At 46.2% G+C, this 18,896-nt stretch overlaps 1 protein-coding gene and 1 long non-coding RNA gene across 3 annotated transcripts in view; one reads left to right on the forward strand and one right to left on the reverse strand.

Moving 5' to 3' along the window:
* The window catches only part of LOC140218935 (uncharacterized), a 451,043-nt gene that overhangs the window by 68,699 nt on the left and 363,448 nt on the right, over positions 1–18,896 (reverse strand). The window lies entirely within an intron of this gene.
* The window catches only part of LOC126521247 (suppressor of lurcher protein 1-like), a 170,764-nt gene continuing 153,680 nt past the window's right edge, over positions 1,813–18,896 (forward strand). The window contains exon 1 of the mRNA XM_050169893.2: positions 1,813–2,338. The gene's annotated coding sequence lies outside the window, so the exon portion shown is untranslated. The remainder of the gene's footprint in view (positions 2,339–18,896) is intronic.

Consider the following 18,896-nt stretch of genomic DNA (forward strand, 5'->3'; position numbering starts at 1 on the left):
AGTGGACAGTTCGTCTGCTGCAGAAGTTTTGATTCGCCTGGCTGGGGTACGCGCGGGAAGGCGACAGGCGGCACGAGCCAATGAGCACTTCAGCGGCAGACGAAATGCACATGTCCTCTAGGTGGGCATTCACAGAACGCACTTCCCCCCCCCCCCCCCCCCGGCCGAGCCCGGATGGCTACCCTGGATTTGGTAAGTGGAAAGGAAACTGGAAGATGATAACACAAAGAGAAGTTCACCATTTCACAGACACGCATGCAATAACGCGTTCATCATCACATTGAATGTCTTGTTACTTTATTCGAACTTGAGTGCCAGCGCGGAAATCTATATTACCTTAATAGTTTGCTCGAGGTTGAAATACTGCAACTTATTTTGTGTGATTGGGGCGGCAGGAATGCGGGCGGCTGCGTTGAAAACCCAAAGCCGCCTGAAGCTAAATGCCACCGCCAAAAGCGCTTGGTCTGTCTCCAGCGCCCCTCAACGAACTTATCTGGTCACACTGTTCCTGAAGCCTTTGCCTGCAGAAAAAAGACGTAGCTCAGCCGTCATACTTATATACCAGTGGCAAAACAAGACTTACAGAAGAATAAACTTACAATGTGGAAAGTGAAACTGCTACCTGATATGAAGAATTTCATATCTGTCCAAGTAAATTCTTTACAAGCGCTACTTTGATTCAAAGTTCCATGGGGCTTAACCAGGGGTCCATCCATCCATCCATCCATCCATCCATCCATCCATCCATCCATCCATCCATCCATCCACCGATCCACCCATCCATCCATCCATCCATCCATCCATCCATCCATCCATCCATCCATCCATCCATCCATCCATCCATTCATCCATCCATCCATCCATCCACCCACCCACCCACCCACCCATCCATCCATCCATCCATCCATCCATCCATCCATCCATCCATCCATCCATCCATCCATCCATCCATCCATCCATACATCCGTCCGTCCGTCCGTCCGTCCGTCCGTCCGTCCATCCACGAACAATGTGTTGCCAAAATACTCGCCCCTTGATCTTTAATATACAGCAATCATACTTCTCTATTATTTATTTATTTATTTATTTATTTATTTATTTATTTATTTATTTATACAATACTGCAGGCCTTGGTGTGCCCCAGAAAGGACGAGCATACAAATAATAATAAATAATACTAACATTAGCAGACGTAAATTATAGTGCATAGAATACCAACTCTGTTTATCAGCTGCGCGGATAAAGCACGGAAAAGAAACACTGGCTCGTGTAATGAAGAGATCGCCAAAACAAATTAAGCGAAAAATATGTGTAGAAATGAACCATCAATGCAGTTTAAGTGATGTGAATAAATATAACGCAAGAAAAAAAAAGAAAAGGAACCCGACTTCGGTAATGAATTCACAAGAAAGCAATGATGTCAGTAATTCAGGTGGAGCTGCCCAGCTGGAGCTGACCACAAGCTTACAAAAAATAACGTATGAGACGTGCTTTCTTGTTTTACTTTACATACACCTCTTCTCTGTGTGCTGCTTACTTATTCTACTCGATATTCTTTTCCCTTATTTTTGCATGCGTAAGGGAGCGGATTGGGCTTTGTTCCATAGGGCACCTGCAAAGTATGGCGCACCTAAGAGCCCACTGCTCGCGGAGCTACGCGAGGCGACTGCCCAGCCCGGCCGACAGCCCTCCACGCGCTCTCGTTGCGGGTTCCGAAGCGAGCGAGCGCGCTGCCCCTGGCGAAGCGAAGGCGAAGCTCGCAGAACCCCGGCCCGCCGGCCTTCCCCCGTCGGATCAGAACGCGACGGGCGCTCGTAGTGTTGCGGTGGCGCGGTGCGACTGGGGCGCAATGAGCCGTCCTCGGCCGGCGGAGCACTGGGTTGCCTGAAGTGGGCGCTCGCGCCCGTAGGAAAACGCCGGCACTCGGCTTATCTGGCCGTCACTTTACCCTCGCCTACGCCTGTGTGTCGACCGCGAGAAGCTGCGATCGGAGGCCGTTGCGTGGATTCCAAGCTCGTCCATCTATTGCGCGGATTAATCTTGTCCGAACGTGATCCTGGATTTGGCGTTCTGTTGTGTGCTAGCGACCGCGAACGTCGCTGTCGCGGTCTTGTGAACTTGCCCGCCAACTGATTATTGCGGAAACACCACTCCGCTCACTCTCTTCTACATCGTTTTTTTTCCTTCTTTTAACTAATCTTTCCCATGCTACCAGACATACCTGTAACCTGAGCCTTATATGTCCACTGTGACCAGCATGCCGCCTGCTATGGACAGTTCATCCGAAGTGGAATACGGTTTATGGAACCAACTGCGGTGGATTACTTGTACGATACCTGTAAGTAATATGGTTTCTTCTTGTTTTTTGTAAGAGACCGTGCTCTCGCCTTAATTTCTTTTTATTTATTGGTGGCTCTATGATCAGTAGTGATTAAACTACATATGTAGACCACGTTATGTAGATAGTCCAAGCAAGAGGCATCACACGCTAAGTTTTGAAGTAAAACAGTAGGCCCAATGAGTCATATTCGTGTCCGTTCTTCTATAATATTTATTTAGTTATTTATTTATTTTAACATAATATCAACCCTTTGACAGGGTTATTACAGGAGTAGGGTAAAGAAAGAAGAAAGGTTTACACATCAGCAGTTACAATAATAGTAATTGCCAGGGGCAAATTTGCTAAACAAGAACAAATAAGAAGAAATAGACGTAAAACGGTGAGTATCAATACGAATATTGACAAGAATGCCAAAAGAAAAAGGAAATAATCATATGGAGAATGCAAACAAATTCTATTTCATCAGGCTGATGAGTACGTATTAAGTAAGCTATGGAACTGCTCAATGAAATCATAAATTATTTGCTGTTCCCCTACAAGTCGGTCAAGAGTATCTCATTCTCGAATGCAGCTAGGGAGAAACGAATAATACAATGTATTGTTGTTGCACGTATATTCTTGGAGTGTGAAATTATGTCTACGACATAGGTGCCTTGTTTGTTTAGTTTCGACGTATATTGTGTGGTCTATATTAAAATAGTTGTGCATTAGCATATATAACAACTTCCGGCGGTGAATTTCAGCTCGACTTTGAAATGAGGGCAAACCTGCACGGCGCAGCAATTCTATCGGCGAATCAAGGTGTCGATAGCGGTTAAAAATAAGTGTAATCGCTTTGTGCTGCACGTTTTCACGCGTGCTGTTACCGCTACATGGGAACGGGAAGCAGATTATATTGGCATATTCTAGAATCGCTCGGACAAGTGTGGAGTATACCGAAAGTTTAGTGCCACGGTCAGCGTGTCACAGCGTCCGAATATGTGAGTTTAGTTTAATTTCATTTTATTGCTTGTAGAAATATTTCTCTTCTGTCACGTGAAGTAGCTGTAACATAATAATTTTCGCATTAAGATATTTGAACTTCGATTGGTCAGCAGTCTGTCTTTCGTAGCTCGCCTTTTTGCTGGTGTGTAGGCAAACAAAATGATACATACTGGACGCACTGAACAATGTTTTTTTGCACGCGACGCTTATATGTAAGCAAAGTTGGATGGTTTTCATTGAAGAGTTATATAAGGCGTCGTCCGTCGTCTTGAAGAAATTGTGCGAATCGGGACTACGAGCTAGTGAAATGGGACGTATAGTGCACATAAATATATATCAAGTTCATTAATCTCACTAGGAACAATAATGATGAGATGATATTCAAACATTTAGGTGTAATCTTAGGATTTAGTCGTGAAATTATTCATAATCTCGCCTGGGTTTCTTAAACAACAAAAGTCCGTTTGCAGCCACATTAGTCTTGATTGATTATCGACCATCTCGGCTATCAGGCTATCTACCACCAAAAATTCAGTCGCTGATCATGTGTATTTATGTCTAGGACGGGGATCATTCACGTTTCATGAGAACTTGCTAATCTAGCTTTAACTGCTCTTAGTTTCTGGGCCGTTATTTATTAAAACACTGAAGAAAGAAAATTACCGTTTTTCAGTTACAAAAGAAACAATGTTTGAAAGACAAGCGCCGACTGAATTCAACGGTTATCCTAATTGACATATATCTTCTTAGATTATTCCTCAAATACGCGAAATTGAAGCCCGGTTACTTAAGTAATTGGTCTGAATACAAATTATTTCTTTATGCAAGTGGTCGGCGCAACATTAATAATTCACTACACCCTTTCTTTGGCGTTTTTCCTATCTGGATATTCAGTGCGTGGATTTCACTGAGGCCTTTTAATCTTTGCTCTTTCTTCACGCAACTACCATTTATTTGCCGCAGTAATACAAAGCAGGCTCAGAAAAGCACATCAAGTGCGAACGCTTTCAAAACGCCGGCATGCAATATGAGCATATATGGGGCACTCCGCTTCATGACAGGGCAAAAAAGTTCCAGCGTTATATTTGAGAATCATCGGCCAAGACCTTTACTGCCATCAGAAAGCGCTGCCAGTCTTGAAAGTTGTATAATGTCTAACATTTGCAAAAGAAAAATAGGAAGACACAATTGTCACTGAATAATATTTCTGTGAAAACATGACATACGTCGTAATGAACGTTATGCGCAGCGCTATCGGCAATGCAATCTCAAGGTGCTCTCGCGAACAATAAACACGAAACTGAGCTTATTCCTCCGTTCAGACACCTTCTGTACATGTTCTCGTCGTTTGTTTATTTAGCATGGCGATAGACAAGAAAACAAAATAACTGTCCTTACGTCATGCCGGTATTGTCCTTAAGAGACTGCTCGTAAAAGACATTGAAAAATTGTGCAGATCCCACGCACTGTGCGAATCGATGTTATGCGAAGCATTTTGCAGGTACCGGGCTATCCAGCACTGTTTAGGATTTCTTCGAGCCGTTACCAGATGAGCTAACGTGTTTGTGTAAATTGAGTAGTTGTGCTCGTGGGTCGCGAGCGTACGTGAGTGTGTGAGGACAGCAGAACGACGACTTCCACGTCGAACATGGTCGCAGGGCAGCAAAGGCGTATCTACACCGGTCGTTCGGCGCGAGCCTAAGACATGGCAATTGTTGGGTCCTATATGGACGAGCGCAAGCGAGTGAGGGACATGGATTGCGACTGTCATCAGTGACCACGTGCTATGCTATCGTACCTACCTATTTCTACTTCATGTGGTATATGTTAAATCGACGATGATATTTGTACTCTGGCGAGTAAATGCTAAAACATGATTAACTTGGGCGATCATGAAGTGGGTACGACGTCACAATTTCTACGTAGCGTTAACTGCTACGAGAGCTTTCGCGGTCAATAGGTCATTTGATGCTATCTCATATATAAAAAGCGATCGTGGCCTAGTAGTTATAGCTACGGGCTGCTGTGCTCCTCGGCAGAGGTTTCACCATCGGCTTCACATTGTTTTCTTTTCATTGAAGCGAGGCCAAACAGGAACCTACCTACCTACCGCAAGGTGCCAAGAATGAGGCATAGAATGCATCGCATTTACAAAAAAGAGAGAACGTTTGGGCGAAATCTCAAAAATTATTTTTGACAGTTTCTTTTTCTTTTTCCATTACACCGATTCTTAACAAGACTCAAACTCAACTCAACGGTAGCTTACTCCATTTGAACTGGCACAACGTGATGTTTTCCTTCTAAATTTACTTTCGCGCTCTTTCTTTCCACTTCTGTCCAGGTTAACTCGCGCTTGCTTACCTTCTTTGACTTCACAGCAACGCGACCCGCTGGGCATTCGAGGACATCAGCAGCGGTGGACTGACTGTCGCGCAAGACGGATCGCACATCTTGTATTCGTTTCGCGCCTTCTCTGGGCGAGTCTTTCATAATGTATGTGCTCGAAGAATGCGTTACACATATACGAGAAAAGAAGACCGACCAGGGGTGCATGGAACTCGCTCCGTACACGCGTGCGCCCTCCTTTCCCTCCCTCCTGGCGCCCACATTGCGTGGCAGTGGCAGCACTCGTTCTGGTGCTCGCGCCCCCGAGAGCGCTTCGCGCGGGCGCTTTGGAGCGCGCCTCGTAACGAGATTGAAGGCAGCCTCGGTCTGTCCTGGTCGGGCACTTAAAGTGCTTCTCGCCATTGCTGTCGCTCACCGCTGGCTGCCTTTAACGCCGGGATAGAACGCTGCCTTACATCTTTATGCATTGATGGATGCGACTTCGTGCGGCTTGCTGGGAGCTTCCGTGTTTCTTCTTATCTGTCTCGAAACTGTCGTCTAAATCTTTTGTTTCCTTATAGCTCTTTGCGGGCAAAACCTTTCTTCTTCAAGCTAAATATGAGCGTTTTTTTTTGTTGGCGAAGTTGTACTTTTTATTCTGTTTATGTCGTGCTCCTATAGAACTTATTCGGTTATGATTATTAAGCCCTGCTGAGCATGAAAATGGCGTCGTCTAACCGGTCCTTTTATTTGGGGAGGTGTTTACATGGAAGAATGGTGCGTGTGAGGCTCCAGCATGAGCTTTCACTGGCATTCGCAATGGATTAGCGAACGAGCACCGGCTATTCACAATTTTCTTTTACTTGTCAAGTTGTTGCCAGTTCACTCTCGTGTTAACAAATAGCTCTGGTAGCGAGAATGCCGTGCTATTTCATTAAAGAAAATGTACGCGTGTTCCTTTTTTACTGTTTTCTTGGTAATTTCCATCGCTCATTCATCCATTCCTTTGTTTGAATTCTTGGTTGCTGGCTTGCTTCTTGCCTGCTGCCCTAGCTCATTGGATAGGTAACCAGACATTCAGTGTCGAAGCTGTCTGATCGCTTTTCCCCAGCCAGGATTTAAAGTGTACTTATCTTACGTGCCAGTATGGGGCCACATTACTTGGTACAGCTGTGTAGATGGGACCACGTTAGGACAGCTTGCTTGACCAGCACAGTATTCATCGCTGAGCTCTATTGACCGTTGTCATCTTCCTTCGCGACGTAGGCGAAAAAAAAAAAAACCTTTTTACGCACATTACTTTCCAGGCGTGTAGCCACTGACTCATTAAAGTATTTATCTTTCTCACTGGTTTGCATTAATAAATTAGGTGCAAAAGCAAGCAGTAAATTCTATAGATCGCAAAGCAACAAAGAAGGATTATTTCGGCGTCGTTAGGACCTATAAAACGTAGACTGATGTTACAGAACGCTGCAATTAAGAGAATTTGTATTTCTTGTGTGTTCATTTTCTTTTCGCTGGGGTTTCTGTCGCACAGTTGTAACGCAGCTATGCAGGCCTAACGAACAAAATAGCGACGTGCGCATCGTACCTCGGGTTAGCTTTACGTTTTTTTTTTGTTTTTTTTTTTAGTGAGAAGTTTTCTTTGGACCACGGTACGCATCCCTAATGTATGCATCCTTGCTTGTCCTCCGCATGAAGGTAAGTTACATAGCATTTAATCTACCACCTCTCTAAATCTTCGATTCACAAAGATTCCAACACATGCGTTGGACCAGCATAATGTTTCGCACTAGTTACAATGTTCGATTTGCGAAATAAGCACTGCTTAGCGGTGCTTATTAGTTGTTGCAGACTTCGGAAATATATATTGCGGTGAGTAATTCATGTTCACCAGATGCGGTTGACATTGGTGGGGCTTTTCCTTCTACACCAGGCTAAGTCTTTGTAAGCAAGTGACAAAAATCAAGTCTAACCTACGTTCCACGTAGTCAGATCACACCTGAGGCCATCAGTACCAATAAAATGCGGAAATAAAAGCCGGATGTGATGCTAGGTCTGACGAAGAATCTGTATTTCAATACAAAGTGGATATGAACGCTACTCTTTCTAAATGTTTACTTTTTAAAGAAAAAGGTACCTGTCACATTCATCAACTTGAAACCTTAAATTTAAATAGCAACTCCAAGAAAAAATTCAATGAGTTGCGGATTTTCCGGAAGCCTCCGATTTAGCGCCATCACTGCAGCTTCACTGCAGTAGGTAGAAACTTCGGCGCTTTTTTGTTTTTTTTTCACCGGTGCTTTTTTCGCTACACAAGACGATGCGTAAGGAAAAGTGAGAGCAGTAACACCGAGAGATAAACACGACATAAAAAATTTATGCAGATCCCGCACACTGTGGGAATCGATGTAAGCGAAACTTTCTGTGTTGTTTGCTTTTATTGACGATAATTAGCGGGGATGTTAACGGCGCATGCCTGATTTCTTCAGTGCTTAGTCCAGTACGAGAATGGTGAGTTGATGTTAGACGTTACCTTTCATGTACCACTGCTGCCTGTCTGCGTAGCACACAAAATAGACAAGAAGACGTGTTTGCTTGAGGCATTGTTGCGCACTTTATTTTTCATAGCATATGAGAGGGTTAAGCATTGTCATTGCCTCCCATGGCACATCGCATCGTGGCAGAAGTGGTGAACTTTGATTGAATTATGGGGATGTACGCGCCAAAACCACAACCGGATTATGAGGCATGCCGTAGTAGCGGACAGGGGAATAATTTTGACACCCTGGTGTTGTTTAACTCGTACCTAAATCTAAGTGCACGAGCGTTCTTGTATTTCGCTCCCGTCGAAATGCAGCTGCCGCAGTCGGGATCGAACCCGCGACTTCGAGCAATGCCATAGCCGTCAACCTACCGCGGTGGGCCCAGAAGTGTTGATTTCCCGTCCAATCACTGCTGTAGTGTCGTCTAGACCCTACGGTGACTTAATTCGGCTTTGCGTCCGCACGCCCTGCGTCAGTTGTCCGCTTGAGAAATTTGCATTGTGTTTATTTTTGAGAAATAGCAGAAACATGCAGTACCGTACCTACCGATGTCGTGTTTATAGTAGTAGCCTTTCCTTCCCTTTTCCCTGTTCCGCCCTTCCCCCCCCGTATGGGAACTGTGAACGAAGAGTGGCATGGCTCAGTCGTTTCGCGACTGCGCCGGTTCTACCCATTCTTCCTGCCCCTTCTCTACCATTCTATCTACCTCTCTTCAGGACTTTCACGTTAGTAAAAGGGTAAGCGTTTCTTTTTCTGCAATGCTTTTGCGTGGGGTCACGGATAATTACAGCTGTCAAGAGACTAATGTGACGACGCCAGGGAGCTCCAGAGGGCATTGTGCACATGCGATGCGATGGAAAGTTCCAAACGAGTTTATCACGTCGCCTTTCCTCTCTTCCGCGCTCCTTTCATGTATATACACGCTCTGAATCATCCCCTGACGCGGCGGGAAAAACAGCGGCAGCATTGGCAGCAGCAGCATTGGAAAACTCGAAGGAAAAGGCAAAGAATGCTTCGCTTTAAAGAAGATAATGGCAGATACACAAAGTAGCCCTCGTATCTGTCACCCCAAACAGCGAACCGCTGTCTTGGTTGCGTGTGGCGTATAGAACGAATGCCCGAAGCCTAAAAAAAAAGAAGAAAAAGAGCACGACATACGGCGGCGTGTTTCGAGAGGAGACAAAGCGTCGCGACCACTATAGGATTCCGGCGGCGCATGGTCGTCGCTGCCGCATCGACAGACAGACAGACGGGCCGGCGTCTTGGGTGGCTGCGCTACCAGAGCAAGTGCGGGAGCCGCTCCCAAAGTAGGAATTGAGTTATTGAGCAGCTCCAATGGCCGCCCGGAGGTAATCTAATCGAGGGAGACCGAGCCGGACCATTAGCGGTGGTCGCTCACTCGACTGCCACGTCCTCTTAAGCTTGTGTTCTTGTTTCTGTGCTTGTATCTGGCTAACTGCGCCAGAAAAAAGAAAAACGCAAAGCTCTGCTGCAAAGTGACGTCCCACCTTTGGTGCTCGAATACCGAGCATGACAACGAGCAGTGGATGCCCTGCTCGAACGCAGCGTTGCTGCGGGGCATATGGCGGTTTCTTCTCCTTCATTTTTGCACATCAGGCTCTGTGTGTGTGCTTCTCACATTGTCCGCTCGTAGCACTGAATGTGAGATGGGCAGCGTGTAACGAGAGAAGTTGCCTTCCTCTGCGTACTCTTCGATAGGCCTGATTCACTTCACTCTGCCTCTCCTAAACGGCCGTGTGCGATCGTGCGAACTGGCCGCGTATAGCAGCCATCGCTACTGAGCCCGCTTTATCGATTCTTGTCGGAGATACGGCAATCCTGGTGGGAAAAGGGAAAGAAAATCAAGGCATTCGGAACGCGGTAAACGCCCTACCAACCTTCCAGCCCGCGGCTCGTGTTGGCCGAAGAAGAATGGTCCTGCGCGCCAGACGTGCGCTTCGCAGGACGAGTGAGCCATCCTTGTTGCTCCGAGTTGCCTCCCTCGGCTGCTATCTCTCTACCTCTTCTACTCGCCAACGCAGACCCAGGAGCCGTTAGTTGAGAAATCCCGCCCAGAAGGCTCCCGCCGAAACATTCATCTTGCGGCTAGAAAACCCTTTGCTGCGGTTCCTGGCCGTCACGTCTTGGCAGGCTGCAAACAAAGTTAGCGCCCGCCATGCCCTTTCTTTCACGCGCTCCTATTATTTGTGTGCTTCTTTTACTTCCCCGTGGAGCAGTAATGTTGAAAATCTAAGCTACGTATACTTCGGCAATTTGGCAAGCTGTCTCGAATGCTCTGTCTCTTTTCTGAAACACCAATAGGGGATCGAGGGTTCCAACTTCACCTGGAAACAATGTTCCGTGATTTGCTCTTATGCGATGCAGAATGCGTAATAGGATGGTAGAAAATGAAGTTTGATGTAACTGTTATAGAAGTGAGGTGCTTTTAGAGTTACGTCAAAGCCAGGCAGGGTACGTAGTTGATGCTCTTAAGGCGAGAGCTTATGCTATTGCTGTGGAATGAAAAGTCGAACCAATATGATGATTATGATAGTAATGATCATAATTAAGTAATGTATTATAATCCGCGACATATTTGCTTAAACAAGAATCCTGTAATTTCAGATTTGTTAGAGCGACACTACGATATGCGCTGTGGAATTTACATACGCAAGCTCGCTCAAGAAAAGTTATCACTCCACGCATTCCGTCCATGTTTCGCTGGGCGCCAAAAGCGTTCGCTCGCGCGAGCATACGCGTTGGGCTCCTCGCGACGGGTTACGAATAAAAAATCCTAAAAGAACAGCAAACATAAAAATGATCTAAGACAGTGCATTAGTAGCCGTATACCAGTGTGTTTGTTTCTAAGGATTAAAGCTTGTTTCATTCAAAACTGAGTCTATATTAAAACATTCGCAGTTCCGCCGGAACGGCGAAGCACCGATTGCGATAGCAAATTAATAGATAACTGCACGAAGTAAGGATAGTAGTTTTATCGGCCGCGTAAAGTTGTAAACATGCACTCACTAATTAAATTAACAATGACAGAATATGTAAGCGTGACTCAACGAGGACGTAGAAAGAAACAGACACACGGAGACAGCGCTGTCTTTGTGTTTCTGCTTCTTTGTACGTCCTTGTTCAGTCGCACTTACACATTATATCATGGATCCAAACCAACGAGCCCGTCAACGTGTTTGAACTAAATTAACCAGCACGTTGTCACGCACGCACAGGTAAACATGAACACACATCGCTCGATGACAGCGGAAACTGTCTGTGAAAACGCTGCAGTTAGGAATCGCGGCAGGAGCTGCGAGCCATTTGACCTCCGTGCATCTGTCGCTTCAACGCGTACGAAACGTAGAAAACACAGAGCATACGAAGCTACCGGCACTACGCGCCACCATGCTACGCGCACTCTGCAAATATCGCAGATCGCTTTGAAGGTGAGGCCTGCGCGGGCGCGCACTTTAGCCACGTCGCAGATCGCTTTTAAGACACACGAGCGCCGGCAACGCGTCCCTATGGCGTCCGCCAAAGGCGTCTACTACGGTGTCCGCAATTAGCGTGGACAACGCCGTAGTAGATGCCGTGGTTGTCTCCACTCTGTACGAAGCGGCGGGCGAGGAGGACATCGAGGCATCGTAGCAGCCGCCGGAGAACGACGCCCCTCCTCCCTCGCCTCACCCCCTGCCTCGTGCCCCATAGGAGAAGGCACGCATCCGTGCCGCGTTCCTCGCTCGCGCACACGAGATTGAAGCGCGTTCGCCGGCTCACCCTCGCATGCTTTCACGGAACCTCACGGCGATGGTGACGGCAGAAATGCGCTTGGAGTGTCCATATAATAGCTATCGCAATAAAAGAGTCGCGCATAATTGCGGTCAAAAAACGTCGAACTATATCCAAGTGCGAACGAAGCCACTGCAAGAAGTCTCTCTAGCCTCCACAGCGTTGACTGCTATGTACGAAGTGGAGCATACGCCTCCGACTAGACGAAGACCGCAAGCGCGCAGCTACCGCACCAAGCGCTCTCCAGCTGATTACTCCCGGCCGCCCACCACTCTTATTATGCGGCGCTGTCGGTCGCGTCTGGCCGACAAGTCGGTGGGTCGAGAAAGCTGCCGCTTTCAGCGTTCGTGGTGTACGAGTGGCTGCAGCGTCGTCGTCGTCTCTCCCGTCAGATGAGATTGCGCGGACAGGGAGGCAGCTACCTAAGAAAGAACCGAGCATCCAGAAAGGCAGATTGCTCGCAATGCCGGCACCCGACCGCCCAGTGAGGTTGGGGACGAGGAGACATGGGGAGACAGTCGGAGGGAATTAAGAAGCCGTGGGCGTATTAGGAGGACATTCTGTTACAGCCGTCCTTTTTAGAGAGTATCTGTAGACAGTAGTTTTTACCATTTTGTTTGGTTACCGACAATGTCATGTTTAATGCGAAGGTCCTCGTCGGACCACCGCTCATTCGACTCAGCCAGTTCCTGCAGAAAGCACCACCTCGGAACACCGATTGCTGACGAGCTCGCTTCTGCTGCGGAACAGTTGAAGCCTTGAGCAAGACAGGCACGTTGTCTTCCAGTACAATGCTTCCCCCTTCCTGAACTCTTAAGATGGTTTACTTCGCCCCTCGATTTTAGTTTAGGTAGATGGGTACTTTGTCCTTGTAAATGATGGCCTGAGGTTTACAGCATTTTTTAACGTTCTATAAAATGGGACCCACGTTGCGCACAGTTCAATTTTTAAAGCGACGCTTTCTTTGCTCTTCTTCCGACTTTCCGGGCACTGCTGCTGCTGCTGCTGTTATGGTCTTGCCATGCGTGCCGATGGGTTTCTTGCAACACCACCAGATGGCGCTCGCCTCCACGCATCCCGGACAACGCCGTCGAAGGTCGGGATGCGCAGTTTGTGCGTGTGGCACGGGCTGTGCTTGCTTACCTATGCGACAAAAATGAAGGTGCTAGGATGTGGAGGTCTCATGCTGGGCTGTGATAGTGTAAACATTACAATCGTGCATAGCCTGAAGAGAGCGCTCGGAGCTGGTGTCTCTGCCGGTAGCCGTGGTGGTGAAGCACGCTGCGCTGCCGCATCCCTATGTGAAACGTCCGAACGCTCCTTTGCAACAGCCAAACGCGCAAGAGAATTCCCCTTGATGACTGGCCGTTGATGAGGAAATGTTCTTCTGCACGCTTCTGCCACGACACGAAGTGCTGTATGAGGCAACCGTTGCGATCAACCCTCTCAGGGATTATGAACAATGACGCACAACAACGCCTCAGGCAAACACCTCTCCCTGTGTTCTGCGGCCTACGCACACAAACAACAGGGGTTTCCGCAAGGTAACGGTTAACATCAACTCACCACTCTCGCATTGAATTAAGCGTTGGAGAAATTACACATTCACCGCCTACATCCCGGCTAATTATCTTTAGTCAGAGCAAACAGCACAGAAAGCTTCGCTTACGTCGATTCCCAAAGTGGTGCGATCCGCATATTTATATTCTTAAAAGGAGCATTTTCTTTTTACTGACGTGCAGAACTTCTCCTCAAACTTTGTGCTAAATGTGCCTTTGCGATTTCTGTGCCGTTTATACAAAGGTCATAGTATCATGTGCCACTGTTTAAGTTAGCCAGCACTCCTTGCTTACACACCGGTACCCAAGTTCTCCCCTTAGATCTCTTGTTTTGAAAGAAAGAAAATACAACTAGTTAGCGACAGAACTTAAAGTTCGGACACCTTGCCGTTCCTTATAAAAATGCACGGGTTTTTGAAGGAGCTACATTTCAGACAAGGTAAGTGAACCTGGTAGGGGTAAAAGCGCAACTCACATAAATGCGGGGTTGTGTTTTCTAATGCATCCCATTTCATTTTTTATGTTTTTTAGTCCTTTGTCATTTACTCGGCCGTAGATCGCACGCCGTCACGTGCCGTTCTCGCAAGGCTCACACACTCAGTGCGACATTTAATAAGAAACAAATAATGACAACTGAAATAGAACGTCACAAAATACGGGCCCCTACTTGTTCAATGTGCACTTTAGAAAGGCTTGCTATCACCTCTGTAGTACACATATCGCGAAACGCCTACGTTAGCCATACATATTTACACTAATGGTTAAGGATCACCAATGTACCTACTAAGATATCATTGATGAAGTTTTATGACAACTATATTCTTGCATGTGAATAAATAGTAATAATTATGCATGCACGAGCAGCAGAGGTTATAAGCGCGTGTCCACCAGAAAATTGCACATAAATAGTTCATTCTATATTTATGAGTCAGAATATGCGCATGTCCTTAACGACAGACAAGTGCCGTAAAAAATGTGTGTCACACCGCTATGACTCGTCACAACGGCGTGAGAGTACTGTTTAGTACCTAAAGCCAGTTTATTAACCAACTCGTATGTAGTGAAGAAGACGTGTTAGGAAATTTTCTTGTATTGTAGGACGTAGCCGTGTGGTGATACCACTTCAAAGAGAAAAAGATCAACCTTTTACTGCGTTGTTATCAAACCCGTTGAGTTGTTTTGAGGCATAACAGTCCCGCATATTTCTGCATTCTTCGAGAAGCACAATTCTTCATAAGGAGACCCGCCGTGTTCAGTGTTCCACTTAGTTTTTCTTTCAAAATTATGTTCATGTTTGTTTCTGAAATCGTTCCGGCACATGTCCACATGAGCTTTTTTTCCCCTTTTTGTAATCACTGCAACGCGTTTGTTTCTTCGGAGGGAATTTATACTACTCCAAGTAAAAAAAATAATTATACACAGAAATTCCTCTGGGAGTTGTCTAAGAATGCGTAAGTAATGTTACGAAACTTGATCCGACGAATATAATTCTTATCAAGATTTAGCAGTCGTTATCAACCTTATCGGACTCGACCCGTTCCTTATCAACCCTTATCTATCCTTATCAACCTTATCGGACATGATTCCAGAAGGTTATGAGGGCTTATTAACATTATCAGAACTGATGCGACTATAATAAGCCCTTATCACCCTTTAGCACCTTATTCATCCACGTCGAACCATTATCAACCGTGATGAGACCCACATAACCCCTCATCACTCCTTGTCGTCCTTACCAAGTCACTGTCTGCTTATCTTTCAGCGTGGCGCGACGTGAAGCGCATGAGCCCTCATAGATCAGTGGCATTTTGGTCGATGAAAGAACGCCACATCAAAAGGCTCATCCCCAGACCTCCGAAATGCAACGGGGTTGTGGCGTGTTTGGTATTGAACTTTCGCAAAATCGGAATTTTCCTGATGTGTACTTTGCATCAAGTTGGCTCTGCATATGTGTTCTAGAGGTATATTTTATTCCAACATCCGCAAACCTTCAAGAAGGACTTCCAGAAACGGTTGTTTAATACATTATTTTCTTTATAGCGATTTGTCTCACGGGGCGGAGAGGTTTCCTCATTGCCTTGGTAGAGAAACGGTGCGCATTTCCAAATTCCGTAGAGACACTTAAGATAGTTTACGATTGAGAATGCGAAAGAATTACAGTACCTTTGGTGAAATGTTTATTTTCTTTCTCGCGTGTTCCTTGTGCTCGCAAGCTCTCCTCCGCGTTCTCGTTGTGCCTCGGTAAGGTCCAATGGAAACACACCAAGTGTCTCAATGCGCTCGCTTGCTCACGAGGAGTTCATAACTCGAAGGACCGCTCAGTGGCGTTGAACTGGACATCAACGCTTTTTACAGTGAAGCTGCACATGACTAGGACGCCGGGATTTCTTTGCCTCCGTAGCCAAAACCGAAAGGCGCGCGCCGTGTGCGCCGCTCGGTTCCTAGCAATACCACCGGATGGCGCTCGCCTCCGCCTATCCACGGCAGCGGCGGCCCGCCTGTGAAGGGGAAAGAAAAAAAAAGAAGCAGAAAGCACGCCTTCGCGCATAGCGTTCGCCGCAAGCGTTTTCCGGTATAGATTACGGTGGGATAAGCTGCGGTTGCCGGGAAGCAGCAAATGTAGCATACGAAACAAAGAGTGACGTAACTGCACTTTCATATCTAAAAGAGGAACCGGCCTAGCAACTGATTTCATTTGTGTTGGGATAACGCTATAGGAAGACCCCACATAGTTAGGACTTCCCAGGAGCAGCGCGAATACTGAGCAACGAAAGGAACAGCAACGTCAATATGCACAACGGCGTCATGCTCAGGCTCAGCAGGACTTAGTTCAAGGCTATACGTCACATTGGTCTATTGGATCAGGTGATACCACAGCTTCGCTGGCCAACCACCTTCGTGGAGTGGATTTGAGGCCATTTTGCAGCGAAGCTTTAGCCGCTAGTTGGCCTGGATTTTTCGTGGCGCATCCTGACGGAAAACAAGGACCTTCAGCGAATAAATAAAAAACCTTCATTAATTGAAGCGGAAAGTGCATACATTCTTTCGTATCATGCATACAGCATGCAACACAGCATTCTTTTCAATAAAGAACAATCACAAAACGAACAACCAAACCACATCATTGATGATGATGTGCTCCTGTTAACAATACGAAGCACGTAGTGCTCCTCGCATACGTTTCCCGCTAAAGATTACTGTTGCGCAGCTGCTGCGGGAACGGCAATTTCCGACGTGAGTAGTACACATCACCAGCTTTTCATATATACCAAAACCAGCGTAGCAACTGATTTCATCGTTGTTGCAGCACCGCTATGAGTAAACAACGAATAGTTAGGACTCCCATTGCAAGGAGCAGCGGGCATACGAGGAGCGGCAAAGGGAAAAGAAACGGCAATACGGCCAGTGATGGCGTGCTGCCAAAATTACTATTACTGCCATTACTACCATTACTCAAAAGCAATAAAGCATTGCATACCCCCTCAGAAGTTGTAGTGGTGGTTTTTCAAAAGCTCTGCAGGGCATCCATTTTCGCATGGCCGAGATTGCGAGTCACTTTTTATCTGACACACTCATTTTATACACTCATGACGTAGCATCACCTCCTCCCCATTGGCTCTGGCGTTACATGCCCAACGACGCACGCATTAGGCCAAAGTTGCCTCGCACACTGGGGGCCCGGGTTCGATTAGCACTAAGACCAAAATTCACCAAATTTTCTTGTCCAAGCTATTGATTTACTTTGTTTACGCGATCCGTCTTGAGAAATTTGACGTCAAGCCGAACATTTTTGACGTGTTCTTACTCTTTGCACAGTCAGTCATTTTGGCCATCGCACAGTGGCGACGCCAACGACGCTGGATTTTCCCGTAATGGGGCATATAGTGCTTCCGCATTAAAAAAAATCCATTGTTCAAAGCTCTTGCATCACATCGTCTTTCGTCGTTGTAAAAACGTCGTGGAACGCGCGTTTTCGGGTCATTAATCAGACGCCGTAATTTTTTTAAAAGTCCTCCGCAGTTTAAAATGCATTAATCGCAGAAGCCAAGTGCCTCGCTTCCGCCTTTGCGCGCATTTTATGGGCGGCGAACATAATTTCAGTAAAAGAACGAGCTTCGCAACAGAGCCCCGCAGCCGTGTTCTACGAGCGATCAATTCTTCCGAATCAGATTCCGCATTAAAATTCCATAATTCGCCGGTAAACGGCCGAGGGTTCTTTTGCTTATATTTTCATGCGCGAACTTTCTTTAAAAGCAGAAACGAAAAGTTCTCCTTTAATGAAATGGTGCTCCACGAAAACTGAGGATGGCTTCTGGGATCTTACGTTGTTCGACGGAGATTCCTTTGGTGTTTCAAACGTGGATTCGTTTATGGATATAGATGCGTCTTGCTCTTTATTCAATTACGGCGCCCAGTTATGGTAGTACCATTGGCGTTTACTTACATATTTCTAGTAAACGGTCTTTTGTTTGTGTTCTGTTCAGAGTTGCCTTGTGTTCTATTCACGTGCTATAGGTACTAGTTCATTTAAGGCGCTATTCTTACCGCCCGTCAGCCGTGTAATTCCTTGATTATTATCTCTATAGACAACTTTATATTCATTGTTTTATTTTTTTACAATTCCAGTATACATTACTATCACAGGTTAGCCATTGCTTGCAAGTTGGGGGCAGCCTACTACCATTAGAGCGCACAACATGTAGATAATGATGTCTATTAAGTACATATGTAATAAAGTACTGCTCAATAGGCTTTGTATGACTTTTTCTCCTTAAAGCGCAGTCACAAAGAGATGAGAGCAGAACACAAGTAACAAAGTAGGAAAAGTCTTCCAACTGCAAGCTTTCTTTATTCGGAGTGAAGTTTTGCCAGTTAACCATCAATCGCACATGCGTGTTCGAGAGAACATACATTTGTCATAACAAAAAAGAAAAGAAGGATGGAAACACACATGAGACAAACTCACTATCACAAGAATGCTACTGTGCAAGCCTAAGATAGAACTGCTAAAAGTACAGGGAAGCCCCACTACTGCAAAAAAAAAAAAAATGCTAGCACTTGTTTGGCGTTTAGGTAGACTAACTTCTCATCATATGCTGTTATAGTGAATTGGTTGCCAAACGACCCACCCTCCTTTCTTATGCGAAAAGACTACATGAATAATGTCTCCGCTTTAGAATGTGTGAAAAGCGTAGCGCGGACGCGCACCACGCGAGCCGCAGTTTCGCTACGCCGACAAGGAGTGGACGCACATAGACAGTAGCGTCTAGCGCAGTCTGCGTCACTAGCGGCGTTCGGCGCGCTTTGGCGTGGCTACTGTCAACTAGCGCGGCCGGCACGGGAACAGAA

Source organism: Dermacentor andersoni, chromosome 6 (genome assembly GCF_023375885.2).
Source record: "Dermacentor andersoni chromosome 6, qqDerAnde1_hic_scaffold, whole genome shotgun sequence".
Lineage (NCBI taxonomy): Eukaryota > Metazoa > Arthropoda > Arachnida > Ixodida > Ixodidae > Dermacentor > Dermacentor andersoni.